The sequence below is a fragment of the Triticum urartu genome, chromosome 6A (assembly GCF_056163025.1).
Source record: "Triticum urartu cultivar PI428250 chromosome 6A, HENAU_Tu73, whole genome shotgun sequence".
NCBI classification, from domain to species: Eukaryota; Viridiplantae; Streptophyta; class Magnoliopsida; order Poales; family Poaceae; genus Triticum; species Triticum urartu.
Genome location: NC_141878.1, coordinates 424285507 through 424309131, shown reverse-complemented (window position 1 = coordinate 424309131; position 23625 = coordinate 424285507). Strand labels below are relative to the sequence as shown.

Genomic DNA, 23625 nt, shown 5'->3' with positions numbered 1-23625 from the left:
TGACTGAAGGGGCCATCGTTGAGATGGCAACCACACTTGTCCAAAACAAATATGAAGATTGCAGCCTCGTGGGTTTGAACCCTTTCTGCAAGCTTGACCCAGCTCCAGAGGTAAATCTTTTGACTCTTTTTTCCTTCCACATCGCATGAACTTCAATATATTATCCTTCCACAGGCGAAATCTGACTTTTGGAAAGACAAATATGACCATGAGGCGGCTAAAAAGGCTAGAGCTGCTGCGAGAGCCGCCAAGAAAACCGTCAGAAAGTCTAAGAAGAAGCCAACTGCCTCTGATTTACTCAAGCTGGATGACACCTTTGAGTCGGAGGTAGCCCTTGACTCTCTTGGCCTGTTTTTTAACAACCTTATTGACTCTCTTGGCCTGTAAATATTATTTCCTCCGACTCAGAACCTTTACCAAGGCAGAAACCTCGGCAGGTAACCCAGAAAGTAAGGTTTTCGCACCCCTTGGATTATTTAGATACTCATTTTCTTTTGAAACGGCAACAACATGAGAGCCATCGCTAGATCCGAACCGGTGGAGATGACGCCTTACCCTCCGGCTTGCCGAACACTCCTTGGAAATGCCAGATTGAGGTTCTCTTTGACCTTTAACCCTTGTATTTGTTCAATGAATTACCTTCATCAATCAATTTTGATTCCATCTTTGCAGGAGATTTCCCGTTCCTCCTTTGACGATTCATCACAAACTCAATTGCCGGCCTTCAAGACTGCCCCCGGCTAAAGATAACTATCCTTCTTATGTACCTTTATATATGCATCATTGTACTGACTTGTCTAAATCCTTTTTTAGCGGTAAAGCAAAGCCCAAGAAAGCAAAGGTGACAAAGCCGGCTGAGAATCCGAAAACCAGTGAACCGGAGTAGCCAACCCTCGTACCGGAACATCATGAAGAACCGGAGCAGTCAACTTTTGTGCCAGAACACACTGAACAGCTAGAGGACCCTGCTTTCAATGTTCAACCAGATTTACCTGAACCGTCTATGGATGAAAATGCTATTGATCCATCAAGTATTGAGACGTCAAGCTCAGCTAAGCTGCCAGAGAAGCACGGTGATGACGTTTTAATCAATGGTACCAGATTTGTTGAACCAGGGAACCCAGTTGTTCTGACAAGACACTCTGCCAAACAAGAAGTTATGGAAAGGCAGAAGGTGAGGTTTGATGTCTCCCACTATGCTCACCTGAGCATTAGCGAAGTGTTATCTGGTTATCTCAGTCAAGTGCACTCTAGTCGTGATTCAGAAATTGAAATGGTCAAACAGATGCACCAAAAATATGAGGTACGTTCTTCGGCTTATATAAGTTATATACCCTGCCAGCCTCCAAGTCTTCTGATTATGATAATATTGAATGATCTATAGACTAAGAATACCTTAGAAGCCTCTGTCTTAGACTCCCTCCAAGTCCGGTTTGCAACTAAACCAGATGCTTATAGTATTTCAATTTGCATGTGTAGTCCCCAAGGGCTGGTTTAATCAGTAGGAATGAGCTGGTCCTACTAGTCATTATGTAGAAGACCAAAAATTAACTGCATATCCCTCATGAGTCGGCTAGAACTATTACCGACGGCTCGTCTTTAATAAGAAACAAGCAATATGAATTAGCCCCCAAGTGCCAATTGTTGTTGCCTGCAAAACACTTGGGACTTTTTAGAAAGAGCCGTTTCCTTTGAAAAATTTCCGCTGACAGACATTAGCCGCCAAGTGCCAAGTGTTATTGCTTGCAAAGCACTTGGGACTTATTTTTTATAATCTGCCATGAAACTGAACAACCTTATGTTGTATGCAGGCTGCGACCGCAGAACTGGAATCCCAATTGTCTGAGGCCAAGACCCGGCTGGCGACTCAAGAGATTGAAACAAAGAAAGCTGAATCCAAATTCCAGTTGAGTGTGTCTAAAACACAAAAACTGAAGACCAGCTTTACTACAGAGAAAGAGGCTTGGGCCAATAAGAAGACTGCCTTGATGCAGCGTGTGGAGAAGGCTGAAGCGGCTCTGGAAGAAGTTACCGCTGAACTCACCGGTTTAAAGAACCGTGTGTCTCAGATAGTTTCTGCAATCTTCGGTAAGTCACCTTGTTACGTACTCAAAGTGGGTATTTTCCATTATAAGCCGCCACTTAACCCATTGTGTAAACTTTAAAGATCCCAGGAGCATAAATCTGAGCCGATATACCGTGGTAAAGCTTAAGGCAGTTTACACGCTGGTTGAACAATTGTACACCGGAGCTCAACGGGCTCTTGCCACTATCTCCCCCGTGAATCAAGGGCCGACTCTATTAAGTGACATCTTGAAGAATTTGTCCATCTTGCCCGCTCGGTTCCAAGAAATCAAGCGATCGTGTGCTTGAGTCGGAGCTGTAACAGCTTTAAGCCGTGCCAAAGCCTGGGTACCAGAATTAGACCCAGCGGACATAGCTAGTGGATATCCCAGCCTCAAAGAAGATGGAACGCCTTTCAACCAAGAAGATTTTGCTTCTTGTGTCAAGGAAATTCGCCCTCATGCTACCATCATTGGTGAAGAAACCAACCTCACCAAGTATCAACCGGGTTTTGATGCAGACAATAAGAAGATGGCGACTCCTTCATATAAAGTGATGAACTTAATCCCGTCGATTTGTAAGCACACTTTCGCCCCTAAGATTGACCTGTCTGGTCTGATTGATGATGAGGCTGAATTTGTCGCCCTTCATGGCTTTGACTGGTCCAAACACAACTTCTAGATAGTGGAAGAGGACGAACCGGCAAGGGATGAGGCGCAACCATCAAGTCAGCCAGGCCAAGACTCGTGAATTGGCTCTAGTTTATCATCTGCTGTATGGGAGACTGAAAAACAATTTATCATTTTGGGCTCCAAGCGCCTTGTAATAGGCTAGCTTTAAACTTCTTGCTCTGCTATGCCATCGTGCATATTGTGCTGCTTATAACACTTATTTATCCGCTATGTGAAGATATGCTATATATCCCTTATGATATTAACAATTTTGAATATGTTCCTGCATACAACAGATAAAAGTGTCATGGTGGTTTACCACTGGACGAGTTATAATGCCCCAACATGAACTTATCATGATTTATAACCAAGGCTGGTCAAAATAATAATCATATATGAAAAAAACATCATACCTGTGATATTTGATCACACTTGTTGATTTTACCAATCCAGTGTAGTAAGGGTGATAACCTAAGACTTTGGATGCCGGTAGTTATCAGAGATTGCCGGCTTATGAACAAAACCGGACCGGGTTAATAAACACTGGATATTTACCTTTACTTTATACTGGCGACTTATAGTCGAAACCAGGCCGGGTTAATAAACACCGGTTAATGTCATATATGACTCAGAAGGCATTATAAGCCTTATTGTTTTTCAACCATGTATTACTATGTCACAAAATAAAAAAAATCTCAAAAAGACATTCAAATCAAAAACAACAGAAAAAATCCGAGGCTTTCATAGTCCGCCAAGCCAAAATATCTTCTTCAATGAAACTAGCATTAGCCACTGGAAGGTACGCGCTTTCCGTGAGCCGCCCCTCATTGACCCAATCGACATTTTAACCCGGATAAGTTCATTTCTTATTTAAAGATAGACTTATCAGGAGTACGCGGGGTTAGAGTAGCATCGTGCATCACAGGCCGATTTATCCAAGTTTCAAGGAAGGCGGCTTTACAGCCTGAGCTTCTCCTTGCTATCCATAAACCGTGCCCTCTCATGACAAACCGGCGTTTTAACCTTAACGAGTTCAGGGTCTTGTTTAAAAGATTGACTGTCAAGAGTTCGGCGGGTCAGTCAGGATTACCTGATGGAGAAGCATCTGGCATACAGGTAGGATAACCCGGGGTTTTAGGTGAATAAACCTGGCTTCCAAGCCTGGCTTTAATAGCCTATCACAAGGTTATAAACTCTTCATTCTTTAGAACAAAAGAGCCCCAAGTGATATTTTGAGCTGTGCTCAGGGGGTACCTATGTTTGAGTTGTGCTTTTGCCATAGACTCTCTTTAGCCCCAAGTTTTTATGTGACCTATAGGCCGGATCAAAGGGTAACTATAACTTCGTTGTATAAAGCAGAAGCCCCCATGTAACCGAAGACTCATTAATTTAGAGTGGAAAAAACGATAGAGGCCCTGCTTTAGCAGGGTTGCCGGCTTTATTATTTTTTATTATGATATATACATTGTCAAAATATGTACATTGGATGAGTCGGTGGCTCAGGTGTAGTATGGCCTAAGCTGAGCAATATTCCAGGGCCGGCGGGTCTCCTCCTCCGATGTGCGTGAGTCCTTGTGGTCTCGAACATCGATAAGGTAATATGACCCATTGTTTAGATTCTTGCTGACCACAAAGGGCCTTCCCAAGGTGGGGATAACTTGTGCATATCAGTCTGATCCTGGATAAGCCGGAACACCAGGTCACCTTCTTGAAAAGTTCTGGTTTTAACCCGGCGGCTATGGTAATGGTGCAGATCTTGCTGGTAAATCGCTGAACGAGCTGCTGCTATGTCACGCTCCTCATCCAACAGAACAAGTGCTTCTTGACGTGCTCTTTCATTGTCAGCTTCAACATAGGCCGCCACACGAGGCGATTCATGACGGATGTCACTAGGGAGAACTGCCTCTGCTCCATAAACCATGAAGAAAGGTGTGTATCCCGTAGATCTGTTTGGGGTGGTATTGATGCTCCATAACACGGAAGGTAACTCCTCCACCCAACAACCCGGCGTCCTCTGCAGGGGAACCATAAGCCGGGGTTTGATGCCTTTCAAGATCTCTTGGTTTGCTCTCTCAGCTTGACCGTTGGATTGAGGGTGAGCTACTGATGGTACATCAAGCCGAATATGCTCACGTTGACAAAATTCTTCCATAGCACCCTTAGAGAGATTAGTGCCATTGTCTGTTATAATATTGTGTGGAAAGCCAAAATGGAAGATCACCTTCTTCATGAATTGAACCGCCGTTGCTGCATCACACTTACTGACCGGCTCTGCCTCTACCCACTTAGTGAACTTATCAACCGCCACCAAAAGGTGGGTCTTCTTACCCTTGGATCTTTTGAAAGGCCCAACCATATCGAGCCCACAAACTGCGAACGGACAAGTAATTGGAATCATCCTCAATTCTTGAGATGGCACATGGGCTCGACGTGCAAATTTCTGACATCCATCACACCTGCTGACGAGGTCCTCTGCATCAGCATGAGCTGTTAGCCAATAAAACCCATAACAGAAAGCTTTAGCCACAAGGGACTTTGAACCGGCATGATGACCAGAATCTCCTTCATGAATTTCTCGTAAGATCTCACAGCCCTCTACTGGAGAAACACAACGCTGAAACGCCCCTGTGATACTGCGATGATGTAACTTTCCATTGACAATCATCATTAACTTAGACCGCCGGGTTATCTGCCTGGCTAAGGTTTCATCCTCAGGTAACTCGCCCCGGGTCATATAGGCCAAGTAAGGGACCGTCCAATCTGGGATTACATGAAGAGCCGCCACCAACTGAGCCTCCGGTTCAGGAATAGCCAAATCCTCCTCTGTAAGAATCTTAACCGACGGGTTATGCAAGACGTCAAGAAAGACATTAGGTGGCACCGACTTACGTTGAGAGCCCAGCCAACTTAAAGCGTCTACTACTTCATTTTTCCTCGGATCAACGTGATCAACTTGATAACCTTTGAAGTGACCAGCAATAACGTCCACCTCTCGCCGATAAGCCGCCATGAGTGGATCCTTAGAATCCCAAGTACCAGAGACTTGCTGAGCCACCAAATCTGAGTCGCCGAAGCATCTAACCCGGCTTAAGTTCATTTCCTTAGCCATATGAAGACCGTAGAGTAAGGCCTCATACTCAGTTGCATTGTTAGTACAAGGAAACATCAAACGAAGAACATAGCGAAATTTATCACCTCAAGGGGAAGCAAGAATAACTCCAGCCCCCGAGCCCTCCAGTTGCCTGGACCCATCAAAGTAAATAGTCCAATATGTGTTATCCGGCTTTTCCTCAGGCATCTGCAGCTCTGTCCAATCGTTGATGAAGTCCTCCAATGCTTGAGACTTGATGGCCGTGTGAGGCACATATTTTAACCCGTGAGGTCCAAGCTCAATGGCCCACTTAGCAACCCGGCCAGTTGCCTCCCTATTTTGGATGATATCTCCCAAAGGATCGGAGCTAACCATAGTGATGGGATGACCCAGAAAATAGTGTTTAAGCTTCCGACTGGCCAAAAACACCCCATATACAAGCTTCTGCCAGTGTGGATACCTCTGCTTGGACTTAATAAGCACCTCACTGATATAGTAAACTAGCCTTTGAACTGGATATTCCGTTCCTGCCTCCTTTCTTTCCACCACAATAGCAACACTGATGGCCCGACTATTAGCAGCCACATATAACAACAAAGGCTCCTTATCAATAGGGGCTGCGAGTACTGGCGGCTCAACCAGCTGCTTCTTCAAATCCTCAAACGCTGCATCAACAACATCACTCCAGACAAATTTATCTGTCTTTTTCATCATCTAATACAGAGGGATAGCCTTCTCCCCCAACCGGCTTATGAACCGGCTTAATGCTACAATTCGACCCGCCAGACGCTGCACATCATTGATACACGCTGGCTTAGCCAGAGAGGTGATAGCTTTGATCTTCTCCGGATTAGCTTCAATTCCTCTGTTAGACACCAAAAAATCCAGGAACTTGCCTGCTGGCACAAAAAAAACACACTTGGCCGGGTTAAGCATCATCTTGTAAACCTAGAGATTATCAAAGGTTTCCTTCAAATCATCTATCGGTATCTCTTTTTCTCTGGATTTCACCACAATATCATCCACATAGGCATGAACATTACACCCAATTTGGTTATGAAGGCAATTTTGCACACACCTCTGATAAGTCGCATGGGCACTCTTGAGCCCAAAAGGCATAGACACATAGCAGAAGGCTCCAAAGGGAGTTATGAAAGCCGTCTTCTCCTGGTCCTTAACTACCATCTTGATCTGATGATAACCAGAATAAGCATCCAGAAAACTCAAACACTCACAACTTGCCGTAGCATCAATAATTTGATCTATACTAGGGAGAGCAAAAGGATTAGTCGGAAAAGCCTTGTTTAAATCCGTGTAGTCCACACACATACGCGAAGTGCCGTTTTTCTTAAGTACCAACACCGGGTTAGCCAACCACTCAGGATGGAGAACTTCAATGATAAACCCAGCTGCCAAGAGCCGGGCTACTTCCTCTCCAATGGCCTTCCGTCTCTCCTCATTAAAACGGCAAAGAAACTGTTTGATCAGCTTAAACTTTGGATCAATATTAAGAGTGTGCTCAGCGAGTTCTCTCGGTACACCCGACATGTCTGAAGGCTTCCATGCAAAGATGTCCCGGTTTGCATGGATGAACTCGATGAGCACACTTTCCTATTTTGGATCCAGATTAGCACTGATGCTGATCTGCTTGGATGAGTCGCCAGAAACAAAATCAACCATCTTGGTATCATTTGCCGACTTAAACTGTAACACCGGATCATGCTCTGTGGTTGGCTTTTTCAAAGATGTCATATCTACCGGGTCAACATTGTCCTTGTGAAATTTCAACTCCTCCGTTGCACAAACTGACTCAGCATAAGCCTCACCCCCCTCTTCACACTCCAGAGCTATCTTACGGCTCCCATGCACTGTAATGGTTCCTTTGTGACCCGACATCTTGAAATGCAGATACACGTAACACGGTGGCACCATGAACTTGGCATAAGCCGGCCGTCCAAACAGAGCGTGATATGGGCTGTGGATCTTGACCACTTCAAAGGTTAATGTTTTTGACCTAGAGTCATGATCATCTCCAAAAACAACTTCTAGAGCTATTTTACCGACTGGATACGCCGACTTACCAGGCACCACGCCATGGAAAACAGTGTTTGACGGCTTAAGATTTTTATCAGTCAACCCCATGCGACGGAAAGTTTCATAATAAAGGATATTGATGCTGCTCCCTCTGTCTATGAGTAGTTTGGTAAACTTATACCCTCCGACCTGCGGTGCAACCACCAAAGCCAAATTACCCGTATTATCAACCTGAGGTGGATGATCTTCCCAACTCCACACGATGGGCTGCTCAAACCAATGTAGATAGCGAGGAACTGCCGGCTCAACAGAATTGACTAATCTCTTATGAAGCTTATGCCCATGCTTACACAAGCTAGTGGTAAACACATGATATTGCCCACTATTCAACTTCTTCAGGTTGCTCTGGTAACCAGACTATTGCTATTGCTGACCCCCTTGATTACTCTGCTGGTTTTAACCACCCTGGTTGCTGTGCTTACCTTGATTTCCTTGGAAACCAGAGTAAGAACCGCCACCGCCATAAACCGGACCATGAGAGCCGGGCCCAAAACCACCACCTGGCACATGGCTGTCAGGGAAAAGATTTGAATTTTTGTACTCCTTCACGATGGGACAATCCTTCCATAGATGCCCGGATGGTCTTTCTTTTGTACCATGTCGTGGGCAGGGTTGATTCAACATACGCTCAAGATTGATACCGGATCCACCGGCTTGTGGGGGCGGTTTACCCTTACGACGCTGACCATTATTCTGTGCATTGGTGTTAGCCACAAAGTCAAAACTATTATCAGCTTCGCGCTTACCATTGCCTCCTGGGTTATACTGCTGCCCCTTAGCGTTGCTGCTCCTCTTCCCCTTCCCCGCTTTATCATCATCAGACTCGGGGTCTTTGGTACTATCAGAGTCAGCATATTTAACTAGAGTCGCCATGAGTGTTCCCATGTCATTGCAGTGGCGTTTGAGCCGCCCTAATTTCTGCTTCAAGGGCGTGAAACGGCAGTTGTTCTCCAACATCAACACTGCTGAGTCGGCATTGATGCGATCTGACGAGTGTAAGATTGTTGAGACCCGGCGCACCCAATAGGTTGTTGATTCACCTTCTTCTTGCACACAGGAGGCTAAATCCACAATCGACATGGGCTGTTTACACGTATCTTTGAAGTTCTGGATGAACCGGGCTTTCAACTCTGCCCATGACCCGATGGAATTGGCAGGGAGCCCCTTCAACCAAGTGCGGGCCGTCCCTTCTAACATTAGGGGAAAATACTTAGCACACGCAGCCTCGCTGATATCCAGTAACTCCATGGACATCTCATAGCTCTCAATCCATGCCTCGGGACATAAATTGGCTGTATAATTAGGCACCTTGCGAGGGCCCTTGAAATCCTTGGGCAGGCGCTCATTCCGTAGATCTGGTACTAAGCATGGCACGCCCAAGTTTCTAAAGGTTACACCCGGCTCCACAGAGGTGGTTGGAGGAACCAGAGTTGGCTAACGATCGGCATACTAAGCCGCCAGCTCGGCCTCTCGACGAGCTCTGCCTTGATCCACCACGTTTTGAGCATTTGCACCGCCGCCCGCCAGGTCATGCCCATGGGGCGGGTTACGATTCCGCCCACTTCTTGACACAGCCGGCTCATCGAGATGCCTGCTGTAACTCTGGCTCGGGCGAGGGGTAGTATGAACTCGATCGCGGCGGTAAGAATAAGCCTGCTGTTGAACCAACGCTGGCGGTTCACCTTCAACCGGGATAGCTGCTAATCGAGATGCCGCAACAATCATGTTATCCAAAGGGTTGGAGTAATGACCCGGGGGCGTCGGCACGTGCTGTGGCGGGTTACTGTTCTGACGAGGTGGGTCCATCACGTGCGGTTGAACTGGCGTACCCGTCCCAGGTGATTCAACCCGGTTTACCCCTGCCATGTTACTGGTTCCTAATCCTGGCGTGTTAAAAATATTTCTTGCTTCGTAAACCGACGGCAGACGGGTCTGATGCCTCCTCCTCATGACATCGTTTGAAGCATTCTGATCCAACATGAGCCGATAAGACTCCGCCTGAATCCGTTGTGACTGGGCGTCCAAAGCAGCATGTTCTTCAGCCATCTTAGCGCTTTCTGCATTTAGCTCCTCCTTAGCCTGTGCTATCTCATCGTGCATTCTTGTGATCGCCGTGTTATGTTGATCTTGATCCGCCGGGTTAACCACCGTTGTTAACAGCGTCGTCAATTTATCCAGCAAATCAGTTAAAGCCTGAGCCGACGGGCGCTCAGGGCCTCCTGCCCTAGCAGCCGCTGCCGCCCCTGACCCAGAAACCAGCTTTGCCACAGTTGATGAGTGTTGCACGGGCTGTGTACCGGCCATAAAAATTGTAACTCGATTCGGCGGCTCACAGGGGTCCGGAATACTGTCGCCATCGGAACAGCCCCCGAGCCGGCCCTCTTGCAGTTGATACAATGATTCGGTCTCACCAGTAGATGACTCGTCATTAGAATAAACGACGGTCTCACCACCAGATGCTGATTTATCCTCAGGTTCCGCTCCATGGATAAATCCCATGGAGGCACGATTCATGGCGGGCTGAACCCGGGCGGGTCTCGCACGCTGAGCCGTCTCGATGATGTCGGTGCAGATGTCTGGCTCAGGGCCCGGTTCGCCAATCTTGCCGATGAAGACGTGAATTCTACCGAAGGGGACCCGGTACCCGTACTCAATTGAGCCGGCCTCGGGGCCCCAGCCTGCGTCGTCGATATAGAGCTTGCCGCGACGACTCTTGGTCATCCGTCCCACGGTGTATCCCTTGATCCCTTCAAAGTTTCCCTTTAAGAACTAGAAACCATCATGCGACAGCCCCACAGTGGGCGCCAACTGTCATGGAAATGTTATGGCAGATGTCCTAGTGTGAGGACTTAGTCGTGGAGCCATCGCGTTGAGGTTAGCTTAAAGGGGTTAATCAGGACAAAGGACATGAGGAGTTTATACTGGTTCGGCCCCTTACGATGAAGGTAAAAGCCTAGTCCAGTTTGTAGTTGGTATTTCTAGGGTTTCGATGAGCAGGGAGGGAATACGCTTGGCCCAGCTCTCGATTTGTTGTTTCTTGTCCTAAGCCGCCGCTAGGTCGTCCCCTTATATACACGGGTTGACGCCCTGTGGCCCTCAGAGTCCCGGCCGGATCATACAACGTATCCGTCTCGGTGACCTTTCGCACATGCCTTACACTACAAGTTTACATACATTTGATTATTGGTCATAGTTCAATATAAAACATTAAGCATAGCGTTACCTTCATTAGTTTGGCCAGACAAGCCTCTGACGGCTCCATATTGATTTTTCCCCTGTTTTCTTTCAGAAGAAGTGGGAGCCATTTTGCATTGAAACTCGGTATCAGCAGAGTCATCTCCTAAGAAAGACTTGTTTCTTATTTATACAAGATTTCAGAGAACATAGTGAAGCCCTCAAAGCGCTAAGAAAGTCATAAGTAGAGAAGTTTTCCAAAAAGATACCTTGTTTTTCCATTAAGTGTGCGTTGTCTGATGAAGAATAACGGGGGAGCCAACTCAATAACCTAGCGGAGGAACAATACGGACTTGAAACAGCGGATGCAACCCTTGCATTTCGTTCTTTTGTTCTTTACCCTATTTTGGCACTCACTTCCTTTGGAATAAGGGCATTTTTCTTCTCTACTCGTTCCGTTGACCATCAAACAGTTTCTTAATTATGTTATGTCAAATGATGGGAAAAAGGAAGGAGTAATCAAAAAAGACTAGAACTACCCGATCCGTTGAAATACGATACGAAGGAAACAGACTTCAATCCCTCATTCTTATTGTTTGTTCTTCTGATCCCCTTGTTTTTCACTCGCTTAATTCGGAAGAGGAAAACGACAGCAGCTAAAGTGAGAAATAAACAACTGCTCGGAAAGCTTCTGTTTGAGCATTGGTTTTGATGACAGTGAAGAAAGCTCGCCCAAAAGACGTACGTGGAACCAATGATACCAAAAAAGAATCAAATATGAGGAGAACTGGGTGCATTGGTAAACGGCTCCGCCATAGCTTGTACGACTTCTGAATCCTATTAATGGCGCTCTCCGAATAAATAAGTAGATATAGGCGAACTACATACACGTGCTCTCTGAGTAGGGAAAGTGAGAAATCTACGGTCTTCCATCCGCGGATGTGACAAATCCAATCCAATTTGGTCTTGTCCCGTGGCTCGGACCCGGTTGCGTAAATGCAGCTACCACTACGACGGGATAGTCTAGTTATTTACTTGGTTTCAATCCCTATTTGGCCATTCAACAGTAGCGTACGGCCTTTGGAAAGCATCTCTTCCTAGAGGGGACTCCCGCTTGTGATCTTCTTCCTTGGGTCGGAGAAAATAGAACTTACCAATTGGAAATGGAAATGCCGAATGAATTGAACCAAACTACGGAAGCTGTGGTTGAGCTTGCCTGTCATCAACGAAGGATGGTTGTGAAGTTGGTGGAAGAAAGCAAACCAATGAATGCAGCTAGTCACCCCAAAAGGCGAGCCCATGTATTTTGAGAAACTGACACAACCTGTTGTGTTGACTTGTCTTATACTAAGGGTCCGTCCCAGCCAACAAGGGATTTCTCAAAATTCTAGGATGAAACAGCATCATATCTCAGCTTGATTATGAGAGAGATTGAAGTGAAAGAACCCGGTTTCAGAGCGTGGAAACGGAAAAGAATGAGGTGAAAGGGCCTGCAGCCCACTTAGAATGTGCTTTGACTTCCCCAGGTTGTACAATAGCACTATTTTCTGGACCCAAGTTCGAAAGGATTTGGGCACTGGATTGAAGAATAGCTCAGTCCGATAGAAACTTAGGTTGGGCTGGCGGAGGGATGAGTGGAGCTTCTGTATGACATGTACTGGTGTTTCATTAGTCCCTTGATCGGGTACCCGAAGCTCGCTTTGAGGAAGCAGTGCCATTTGGTACTTCCTTCTTTCATGTCCATCCGCGAATGATTTGAGAATTCTTTTCATCACTATTTGGATCGCAGACTTGACCGTTGTCTATAGAAAGAAAGTGCTCACTCGTTTTCTATTTGTTTTCATGTGCGCATACACTCAGCCTAATTTAGTAAGTGTGAAGTGGAAGGGCGAGTACGGGTGAAAGCCCACTACCTTCCGGATAAAAGATATGCTCGATTTATAGATAGCTTTGCTTCACTATATAGCGTGGGACGAATTGATAAGCTCTGAATGCAGGAAGGGAAACCTTAGAGCTTTCTTCGCTTATCTTCCCAAGCAGACCATATGATTCTCATTATTCTATTTCTCTATCTTTCCAACCAACATTCCCGCTTATCGATAAAGCTTAGAACTTGCTCGTTTGCAGGAGGAGGTGGTGGTATGACTCCGTCCGTTGAACGAGCATTTCGTGCCACCTATTCGGCGTCCACATCCACTACCATTTTCTGATCCTAGTATCTATAGCAAAATCGCTATTTGCCTCACTCTATAGAAGGCCTCCCGTATGTAAGATCACCAACCAAGTTCCTTTCTTCTTTTCTTTGTGCCATCTTTACCAACTTCTACTTCTTGGCTGGCTTGATGCTCTTCTGTATCGTCTCCTCATAGGAAAGCACGCCTTGCAGTTGGCATCGGTAGAAGATTTCCGTCTTGTCCCTCGGAGTGGAGCTAGACTCACTTCCTTTGTTCTAGACATTATATGTTACTCATTGAGGAAGAAGGGAGTAAAGTATCTACACTCGTATCGGATCTGGAGATCTGCCCCGGGATGGAAAGGTATCGATCGACCAAGAACTTGTCGAATTTCTTTGACCTCGGAGCCCGTACAAGCTCTTCTTCCACGACCATATGTGACCTCCCCGAGTTTCGAACCCCTCGCCCTCTAAATGTGGATCTCCTCCTCCTCATTGTTTCCGTGGAGAGACCTCAGGTCTAGTTGAAATAGATGCAAGCAAAACTTTCTGACAGCTATGTGAGCATGGATCTTTCCATCGTAAGAATAGGGCTCTGACAATAGATCAAAATCACTAGTCCATTCTGATTCGGAAGATAGGGCTGGGCTGGCAGGTTCTAGTTTGTTCGCACAAGAAAGAGAAAGAAGTGCCGGAGGCAGCACTGGACCAAGTAAAGGTGCCGGATACGTCTCAGCTCAGCTTGAAAGGGAATGTGTTTCTGGGGAATCGTACTTTTGATTCTTAGCTAAAGCCCACCCTTGTAAAATAGCATCTACTTATGATCTGCCTAATTTGCAATCTTATGATCCGCCTCACAATATGATAAGAAATAATCCACCCAGGACCAGAAACCAGACAATAGCTTTGTTTCACGACGAATCCAAATAAGTGTACTGTACTTCCTTTACGCTTGATGTAGGATTTACCTATTAATATGAAGTTCACTCTTCTGCTGACTTGAGTCCAGAAGGGAAGCGACTGATTTCCAATTCTTCTTTGCTAGCGCTTGACTCCTGTGGAATTCCATTAACAAGCTTAAAAGAAAGCCTTTTATTTGGTTTTTGAGATACTAGTTATTTATAGGTTAAGTTCGATATTTCACTCCGTGGGCTGGCTAATTAATTCAAGTAATTCCTGGAGGGGAATCAATCGAAGAGATTGCCTGCCCATGCTACAATTCCTTACTCAAAAGGACTAGAGTGCTAAGCTGCCTTTCCGGCACTACCACTATAATGAATGGCTCAAACAAATAGGAGATGAGAATCTAATTGATCCTTTCTAGAATAGAATATAAAGAGAAGCTTGTTCTGCCCATCTATCTAGAGAATGAAAAGGAACTAATGTCACTGATAGGAAATACATAGACCGTACGCCCACTTACCACTCTACCACTTCAATTCAATGACGGACTTCACCGATACCGATACCAAACCTAGCTTGAGAGAGATCGATCACAGGCATGTGGTGAACGATACCGAGAGAAAGAGCACTGAAATGAACCATATCGAGCACAGGTCTCACTCTACAAGTCAAGTTCGATGAGCTCTTAGCGGACTTGTGCCTACTATCTACTAAGTGTGTGCTAGGGAAAGAAAGCAAGCTGAGCAATTCTCACTCTGTCCGGTGACCAAGAAAGCTTAAAGAATACCGGAAAGTGATCACTAAAACCGCATACCGATTCGCCACGTGAAAGCGGGGTTAAGGTAAGGCAGGAAAGACTGGCACCGAAAGATATATATGTTTTGAAGAGAGAGATCCGCAGGCAAAAATCTTGAAGGAAGGACTGGCTGAAGGAAGGAACAGACCATAGCAAAAGCCGAAGAAGATGCGAATCAGGAAAAGGGAGACGAGTTCCAGTTGTTAGAAAGACCTATGCCCGGAAAAGAAAGTTGGAAGGGGATCCGGATGTTTAGTGCTTAAAGAAAAAAGATAGGTGTTGCTCTGTTGTTTGCTTTGAGGTTTCCCCTAGTTGGGGAGACCGAGAAGAAAACCAGTAGGAAGGCGATCCGAAGTCTAGTGTTAAAAGAGATAGTTGCCCGCCTCTTGATGGAGAATTGAAAACATCCCAACGTATCTTTCACTAATTAAGTAGAAGTGAGGCGTCAGTACGTCAGCTGGAGAAGAATGCTTGCTTTTTGTATCACTGGTGTAGTGATTGACACGGTCTTCGCATATTGAACAACCTAAGAGTGGAAACACCTTAATCGCTTCTCCAAGCTTATCTATATATATTTCTCGATGGAAGCGGAAGGAAAGGCTTAAAGAAGGTGACAAGAAGAGAAACTTATTAGTTCGTCGTAGCCAACTTATCATTCCAATGAGAGGTCGAAGTACGATAGAAGTTATTGATACCGATTTAGGCGAGCAGCATAGCCTGGCAGAGCCAGAGGAAGAAGTCCGTCTTGTTAGCGAGTTAGCAAGTAGTTTCCTTTAGACGATTTCCGCGAGCATACTAGCTTTTCACGAACGCAGAGGAGAAAGAAAACCAACAACCAATAGGGTGAGGCAACTAACTACCAATCCTTTTATTGAATAGCCGCGGCGTCGGTAAACATAAAGAAGCCACAGAAGAAATCAATCCAAAGGCTTCTCACTTTCTAAAGTAGTAAAAAGTGGATCCCCGCTTCGAGGCGCTTGGCGTAGATCTTTTATAGGGGTTTTGTAGCAGCCCAGCAGCATCCGTGTGACAGAGAGTCATATTAAGGATATAATAATGCTTTCCTTTTGAACCCCTTGCAGAAAAAGTAGGAAAATGGACTGAAATTGTTGGATAAGTGGATTTGCAGTATCTCAACAATCAGAACAGCGAATATTCCATCATCCAAACTAAGCTTCCTCAGATCCTAACCCATTGGTCATTATCGAGCCTCGTGACTCCGGCTGTGTTGATATCTTCGTATTACCTGTTATCATTCTATCTATCTGGTTATTGCTTTATGTGTTGGTTGGTATTTCACTATTTAAGTAGTATAGTTACTGATTCTATTGACTGAAGGATTGCTATTGCTGACATCTTCTGTGATGGAAGCCGAGGGAAAGGCCACCAAGAGATTCGGGTGGGTCAGCCTTCTATATTACCTAGTCGCCCGTTACGATATTCCTTTACGAGAATAGCCTACTTTCGCTTCTAAAGTGCCTTTTTTTCAACAACTCAATAGAACTTTTTTCTTTTTCCATATTATGTTATTTGCACTTTGGATTTTCCTCTCTCACTGCTGGACTCTTGTTTAGCTTGTTAGAGGGAATGATCCGACCGGGGATCCGGGTTTTTTCCTTCCTACGATGAAGGTGCCTTAAACCAAATGAATATCTCAAGCACTCGAGTAAGCTGTGGACGCACATTGAGGACGAAGGGAATGCGCTTCTGTCCTTCTGTCATTGGACTGATCATTTATTTTGGCTTTCTAGGCCATAGATTAGTGAACTTTCTCTTCTAATGAAATAGATCTTTCAAGTTTCTATTTTGTTAGTTCTACCGGAGATAGGTATGGAAGCCACTATGAGTATATATCCAGGTATGCTTCTAACTTCACCTCACGCCATAAACGGAATCCCTATCATGAGCGCAACTGTATTTACAAGTTCAGTAGCCCGAGTGAGCTTTCTCCTCAATATGGATGTGGTGATTGTTCATAAACTCCTTGAAAATCAGACAGACTTATTATCAGTGCTCCAAGCTCCATGTGTTCTAAGGCTAAGACTACGTTGGTCTAGGCTCCCCTTATCCTTACTCTGGCATTCGCCGATCGATTTCTAAATGAGTGGAATTTCGATTCTCTAACTGCTCAAATAGCAATGGTTTCTTGTTCCGCATTGACCCTAGGATTGGCGGCTTGGCTTAAAGAATATGGGATTCTCTTTCCGGTGGAAAATTGCATCTGAAAATGAGACTGAGACCTACTTTTCGAAGTGTCAGAGGCTATGAGATCCACTTTCTTTTGGAAAGGAGAAGGGAGAAGCAGCATTTCAACTGTGTGAGGATGGACTCTAGACCCACTCGTTCTGATTATGTGATTGCAATTTCTCAAAATGGATCATAAAGTTGATCCTGTTTACTAACTCACTCTCGAAGTAGAAGTACCGGACCAGGTAACCAGAAGATAAGGCCACTCGGCAAGACTGGACTAGTTTAACACGGCTATCTAGTGGAACACTATATATATAGGACTTGTAGAGCTTGAAAAAGCTTTTTTGGTCTTTTTTTCTCTTTTCTGGGCACTGAACTTCATAGACAGACTTACCAACTGATGAGCCAAAGTAGCAAATTTCTTCTTCCTGGGAGGGGCGGACTCTACGTTGGTAGATCGAACTTTCATTTCTTCCTTCCATTTCATCTGTTCAAGTAGTCTCCTTTTCAAGTAGATACGCTTTAATACCAGACTGGTGTGCATTCTATGCTTACCCAGCGAGCGAAGGAGCGAGCCAATTCCTCTGTTCTGGTAGAGCCAATTCCTTTGAAGAATTGTTTACTTTCTTGTCTTTCCTCTAGTGAATAGAGTGGAAAACCAGGTATCTTCGTAGTTGGCTCTAGAATGATTGCTTGTAGGATTTCATATTTTCCAGTGATCAACTTAGTTGGAAGAGATAGATAGGAGAAGCGAATGCCAGATGCGCGATGTGCCAATCAATCCAATTTCGTGAGATCGAGTCAAGATAAGAAGGAAAAATTCTTTGGAGTAAAGTCGCATGGAAGAAAGAATAGGAATTGATCTAGCTATAGTATAGATAGAGTGTCAGATGAAATGCTTGACAAGGCAAGTCGCCTGGATTGGAATTGGTTCTATCGAGATATACTGAGTTGAAACAGGAATTTCTTGGTAACTGCTGCTTCTTTGAAGAAGTGCTTTCGGGTTGGCTCTTCTGATATGTGTATTTGCTACCCATACGGAACAATTTCATTGATGAAAGATGGATGGCTATTCTCCACATTTGCCAGCACAGTGCACTTTTTCTTCTATTTCGTGATTCCTTTCTTTCTGTCGCCATTTGAAAATGGATTTCTCCTCCTAGTTTTAGTCACACACGTCTTTTCCACCTAGGAAGGATGCCCCTACAATCATTTCATGCTCTGCCTTCGCCCGAGCGGTCCCCAGGGAAGGAAGCCAATAATGGGAGTGTCAGGGCGAAACTTCATTAATGAAAGGATTTGCACTGCCCCACCGTGCCGCACGGACGAACTTCAATAGCCCATCATAGCACTCTCAGTCAGGGGGTTAGGGAACTCTTGAAGATATCAATAGAATAACATTTCTTTTTCATAAGTTTCAGTGGATGCAGAGCCAACAAGTGCAATTTTTCAGCGTAAGGTCAGGTTACAGAAAGGCCTATTTTGATAAGCAAGGCATTGCAAACAAATAGGTAGAGCAGAGAGCTAACCTAAGGAGCGAGCTTGTTGTAGTTGGTCTAAAGGGGGAAATAAAGGACTGTCCCGCTATAGCTCAGTTAGCGTTATAGTTACAAAGGTAACCGGTAGGAGACTGTTGAATCGATAGTAGTTACGAAAGGGGAAATAGCTCAGTTGGTTAGAGTGCTGGTCTGCCACGCCAGAAGTCGCGGGTTCGAACCCCGTTTTCCCCGCCCGATCTTTCTTTCTTCTCGAGGTCATACCTCTGCCACTTTACCCTAAGTTTCACTAAGGTATATAACCCCATTCGGGTAAGAGGAGCAAGCAGTGGGGAACATCTATTTATATGCGTGTTAGCATCAACAACATCTTTTTGAAAGTAAATTACATCGATCCTCGGTTCTAGGTACTCAGGTAAGTAAATCCTGAGGATAGAACTAGAGCAAGTAAGCTCATCGCACTATCAAGTCAGTCAGGAACTAGTCTGCCAAGCTTAAGAAGAAGTGAAAAGTAAGCAAGTTGTCACCTAGTGAGGGCTAAAAGACACGGAGAACATCCCCCCTCTATTTGCCAATAGCTTCCGCCTTCCTCTCTTTCATTTCATGTCGGTTCAGCCGAGCCAATAGATTCCATAGGCGGGTCAGTTATAGCTGTAGTAGCCTTTGATTAGGTCCTTTCAATAGACTTTCCGTAGCTATAATTCGATAGACTTTCCGTAGCTCAGTACTGCTGATCGTTGATGCCCGCAACTGTACTTACGGCTGTACTTGTGAAAAGAGATAGAGCCATCTCGCTATGACTCAAAGATGGTTAAAAAGCTAATAGATGGGCCACAAAAGGTACAGGAGAGGGGGTAAGAAGAGTAGACTTACTACTAGATACAAGATAGGGTATACAGCTAAAAGGGTGAGATAGAGGAATGAAATGAGCCAGTGAAATGGTCCATGACCACAAGTATTGAGCTATAACCATAAAACTTGGGGAGTGCCTCAAGAAAATCCATTGAAATAGAAGACCCAAGTTGTAATGGAATAGACAAAGGTTGAAGAAGACCAACAGGAAGGGTGTGCTCACTCTTATTGAGTTGACACACATTACAGTGAAGAACAAACTTGGAGGGAGAAAAAGAAACCAGAAGGGACCCATTGTTTCTGTGCAAGTCGAACAATGATGGAAAAGCATCTAGTATGTAGCCGACATATGCCAACAACCCAAATGCACATATGCTAGTTAAGTTGAACTCCTAAATTAAAGCGCAAGCAACAAAACTACTTTTTTGAAGGCGCGGAGCGTTGAAGAAGAGCACAGCTCGATTAACACAACTAGGGGCAATATGGTTCATTTTCCTAGAACACCACAACAAATGTCCCTACCAACTGTTGCCAGTGAAGCTGAAACCATGGCTACCCCTCAACAAGCCTCTAGCTCTTATCCTAGGCCTGAACCGCCTGAACCTCCAATTACCGTACCATTGGTACTGAATACGACCACCACTCACACCTATTCCAGACCTTTAAACCCCTGACCACCTAGACCTCTAGTAGCAAAGCAACTAAAAGACCCAATCACAAAAATAACCCTCTCTATCCCCCTCAAAACCTTGGCACGGACACTTGTTTCCAGCCACCTATGGCCTTCCTCACAACTCAAAACATGATAATATTAGACGTAATCCTGCACCTCCACCACCACAACCAAGACCCAATTCAATACCAAATATCCCATTTTCCCAACCAATACTTTTTCCCTATGCTGGAAATTCCATGAAACCAGAAGTGCCAATATATACTTACCTTAACCAAACGCTTCCAACTCAATAGCATGACCCGTACCAATACCTGCAAGAACAAAGGCCGCAAAATCAATATCAACATGGGCAGCAGATACATCAACCTCCTAGAGTTTCTTTCCCAATATTTGAAGGGGCCAGGTCTTGGATACAAAAGTGTGAACATTACTTTTCGGTGTACCAAGTTACGGATTGGTACAAGGTAGAACTTTTGGCTATGCACCTTAGGGGGAGAGCTGAAAGCTGGTACAACAGTTTCTTAGTGAATAGGGGACAAGTATCTTGGCAAGAGTGAATTCAAGAGATTGTAGAGAGGTTTGAGGTAAGAAATGTGGTTGGTGTAGTTGATGAGTTTAATCACTTGAGGCAAAGAGGAATCCTAGAAGAGTACAAGTCACACACAATTGGCAGAATTGAGGGCTGCCATGTTGAGGTGCAATCCCTATTACGATGACAACCTTTTTCGACAAAGTTTTCTTGGGGGTAAGGGTATTGTAAATAGAGATAGATGTTTCGTCCGGCTCTGAGAAACAATTCGGCAACCCTGCTCTTCCCTTTGCCTCTTCCACATCTATTTTTGAAACTTGATTCGGTTGAGTTTGAAGCAAGGATCTAATCAGATAACACTTTGTTCTCCAATGAATGGAGGTGGAATAATTTCTTGAGATAGAGAAAGCTACATCTTGACTTTATTTAAACGAAAGAAAAAGGTTAGTCCTGCTCCTAGACTTCCAATTCCAAGTAGTAGTAACGGAAAGGAACATGTTTAGGAGAACTTTTTTTATGTCTTTCTTATAGCGATCGCTGAAAGTCAGTCAATGCCCTGGCTTCAATGAATGAAGACCGATGGGCTACGAAGCGGAGATGATGTCGTCGTGTCAATGCTCGTGATGTCTTCACCAGGATTTGACTTACCAATGTGAAAGGTACCGTGCCAGTGGTTCTATCATTTAGATAGAGAGTGATCTTTCCTTCTTGTCGAAGAAAGATATGACGTTGGGAAGGGAAAGGGAGTAGAAACGTTTTCGTAGCCTTGGGGCGAAGGGCTGAGAGTTCCGTGATCTAGTTCTTTGAGCATACATAGGTTGAGGATGGAACTCCTATAGCAATCGATGTGGAAAAAGGCAACAATCGAGAATACAAAGTAGAAAAAGCGAGTGAGATCTTGACTTTCTATTATCATACAACATAGAAGTATTTAATCAAATCAGAAAGAGCCCTGGGATTTCACCAAAATGGCATAATTGAAAGCTCTCGTCTCAGTCGCTCGCCTAAGAAAAGGTACCGGGTTGCTCCGTGATGACGAATAAGCAACCCAGCCCAATCCTTGCTTTCATAGAAAAAGATGAATTTACTCGAATATTCGTTCAATGACTCAATATTTAGTAATCAAATCATGCGTTTGTTAGATCATTTAGTGAGAAATAAAACGAGAATAAAGAGAGAGTCCTCACCTCAATATTGACAACAATGACCTGGCAAGTGAAGTAAAGTAAAAGCAAAGTAGAGCCCGGTTGATGTCAAACGTTTTCAAATCTTACCCACCATATCCATTCATGCACGTTACTAGATGAAAAGTAAAAAATAAAGCAATGATGGTTTTTATCAGAGCCACTTTACAACCGGTTTAGCAACTTCTTCATGCCCCTACGAACGAAATATTTGGAGTTTGACAAATGGTTGACGCCGGTTGATACTCGAATTAATATATCGCCGGTAGATACCTGCTTTTCTAATGAGGTAGACACTTTTGCATGTTAAGGTTTCCACTTCAAACCATCCAGATTTACACTTCCATTTCTCGTTGTTGACACGGTTTACACTTGACTTCATTCAAACTGACACTTATGTATCTATCTAGGCGTGCGGGCACTTAACCAAACTCAGGTTGACACAAACTATACAAAAGTCTTAATTAGGGTGTTTTTTTCCGATCAACCCGAAACTCTGAACAGAACCGACCCTGACTAGACCTTTTCCCAAGCAACTCCGAATACTGGAAAATCTGAATGAAATTCGATAAGAGAAATCAGAGCATGTTTCTAAATTTGTGATAACTACTTATTTATGAGTGAGAAATGCTTCATGCGAGCGCCCTTGGCGGCCTGCTTTTGAGACAGGGAGGCCATGCTTGTATCTATGCTTTTCATCATTGGTCTGGTCTACTCGTACCCCACCCCACAAGGTACATCTTCGACTACCGTGCTTCTTATCTTGACGCTATACATTCAGTTCAGTCAGTCCCAGAGACTTATCCTTCAGAAAAAGGTAATCCACCCATATTGGACTTTTCTTCACCTGGCCTCGCGGATTTAATACCAAATTCTCTTTGCATACCGGCCTGCTAATTCCGGGATTAGCTGTTCTCAATGACTGGTGGATGCCTCTTTTCTACCTTAGAAATCGTTTTTATGTACCTTCTCCCTCTCTACACCTTTTTTCCGCCTCTCCGCCCAGAAAGACCTATAGAAGAAGGAAGAATTCAATCTGTATACTCCAAGCACCATAACTATCGCACTTTCCAAGCAACCTTCCAATGAAGAAAGTGCAATTGAAACAATCAAGAACGGAAAAATAATTAGACTCCCTCGTCAATTGTTTGGATTGGAATTAGGCTCCTCTACTCTAGTCGTGCTCTTCTATTTCGGGCAGTAGCTCAGCCCGTTCCGGGCTTTCCTTTACTGAATCTATTAGTAGTTGCACTTTTTGACATATGCCTTTATTCAGGCATTGGTTGTAGGCATCCCCTTCTCTTCAAGGAATTTCTGCGCCCAGTTCCTGATCAAGTGTTGGAAAAACCGGAATATGATGCTTTCTACTTCAGTAGTAGGGTTGGCCTGAAGCCAGCCCATAGAATAGATACGGGCGTGTTCTACACAGGAGTTCTTGTAGAACATGTTCCAATCAAACCTCTTTCCCTTCGTCTCCGGTTTTCAATACGAACAAGTGTCATCCTCTTCTCCCATCGTTTGGATGGAATACCCACGTGGAGCTAACCTTCACTTTTCAGAGACAGGGGCAAGCCGATAATTTGTAGCCTCCCTGGTTGTTTTCTGGAAATTTCAGTAGAAGTGAAGCCCTATAGGAGCTCCCTAGGGACTCTAGCTAAGACCTTTTTGAGACCCTGGGTGACTCGCGTGGACTTATCCCCTCTCGGTAAGCCGAAGACCATATAGTCTGCGT

General features: G+C 44.7%; 1 non-coding gene across 1 annotated transcript; it reads left to right on the top strand.

Moving 5' to 3' along the window:
* Window positions 1–18812: 18812 nt before the first annotated feature.
* Window positions 18813–18886, top strand: TRNAG-GCC (transfer RNA glycine (anticodon GCC)). The gene has a single exon. It is a non-coding gene; the product is annotated as a tRNA-Gly (tRNA).
* The last annotated feature ends 4739 nt before the right edge of the window (window positions 18887–23625 follow it).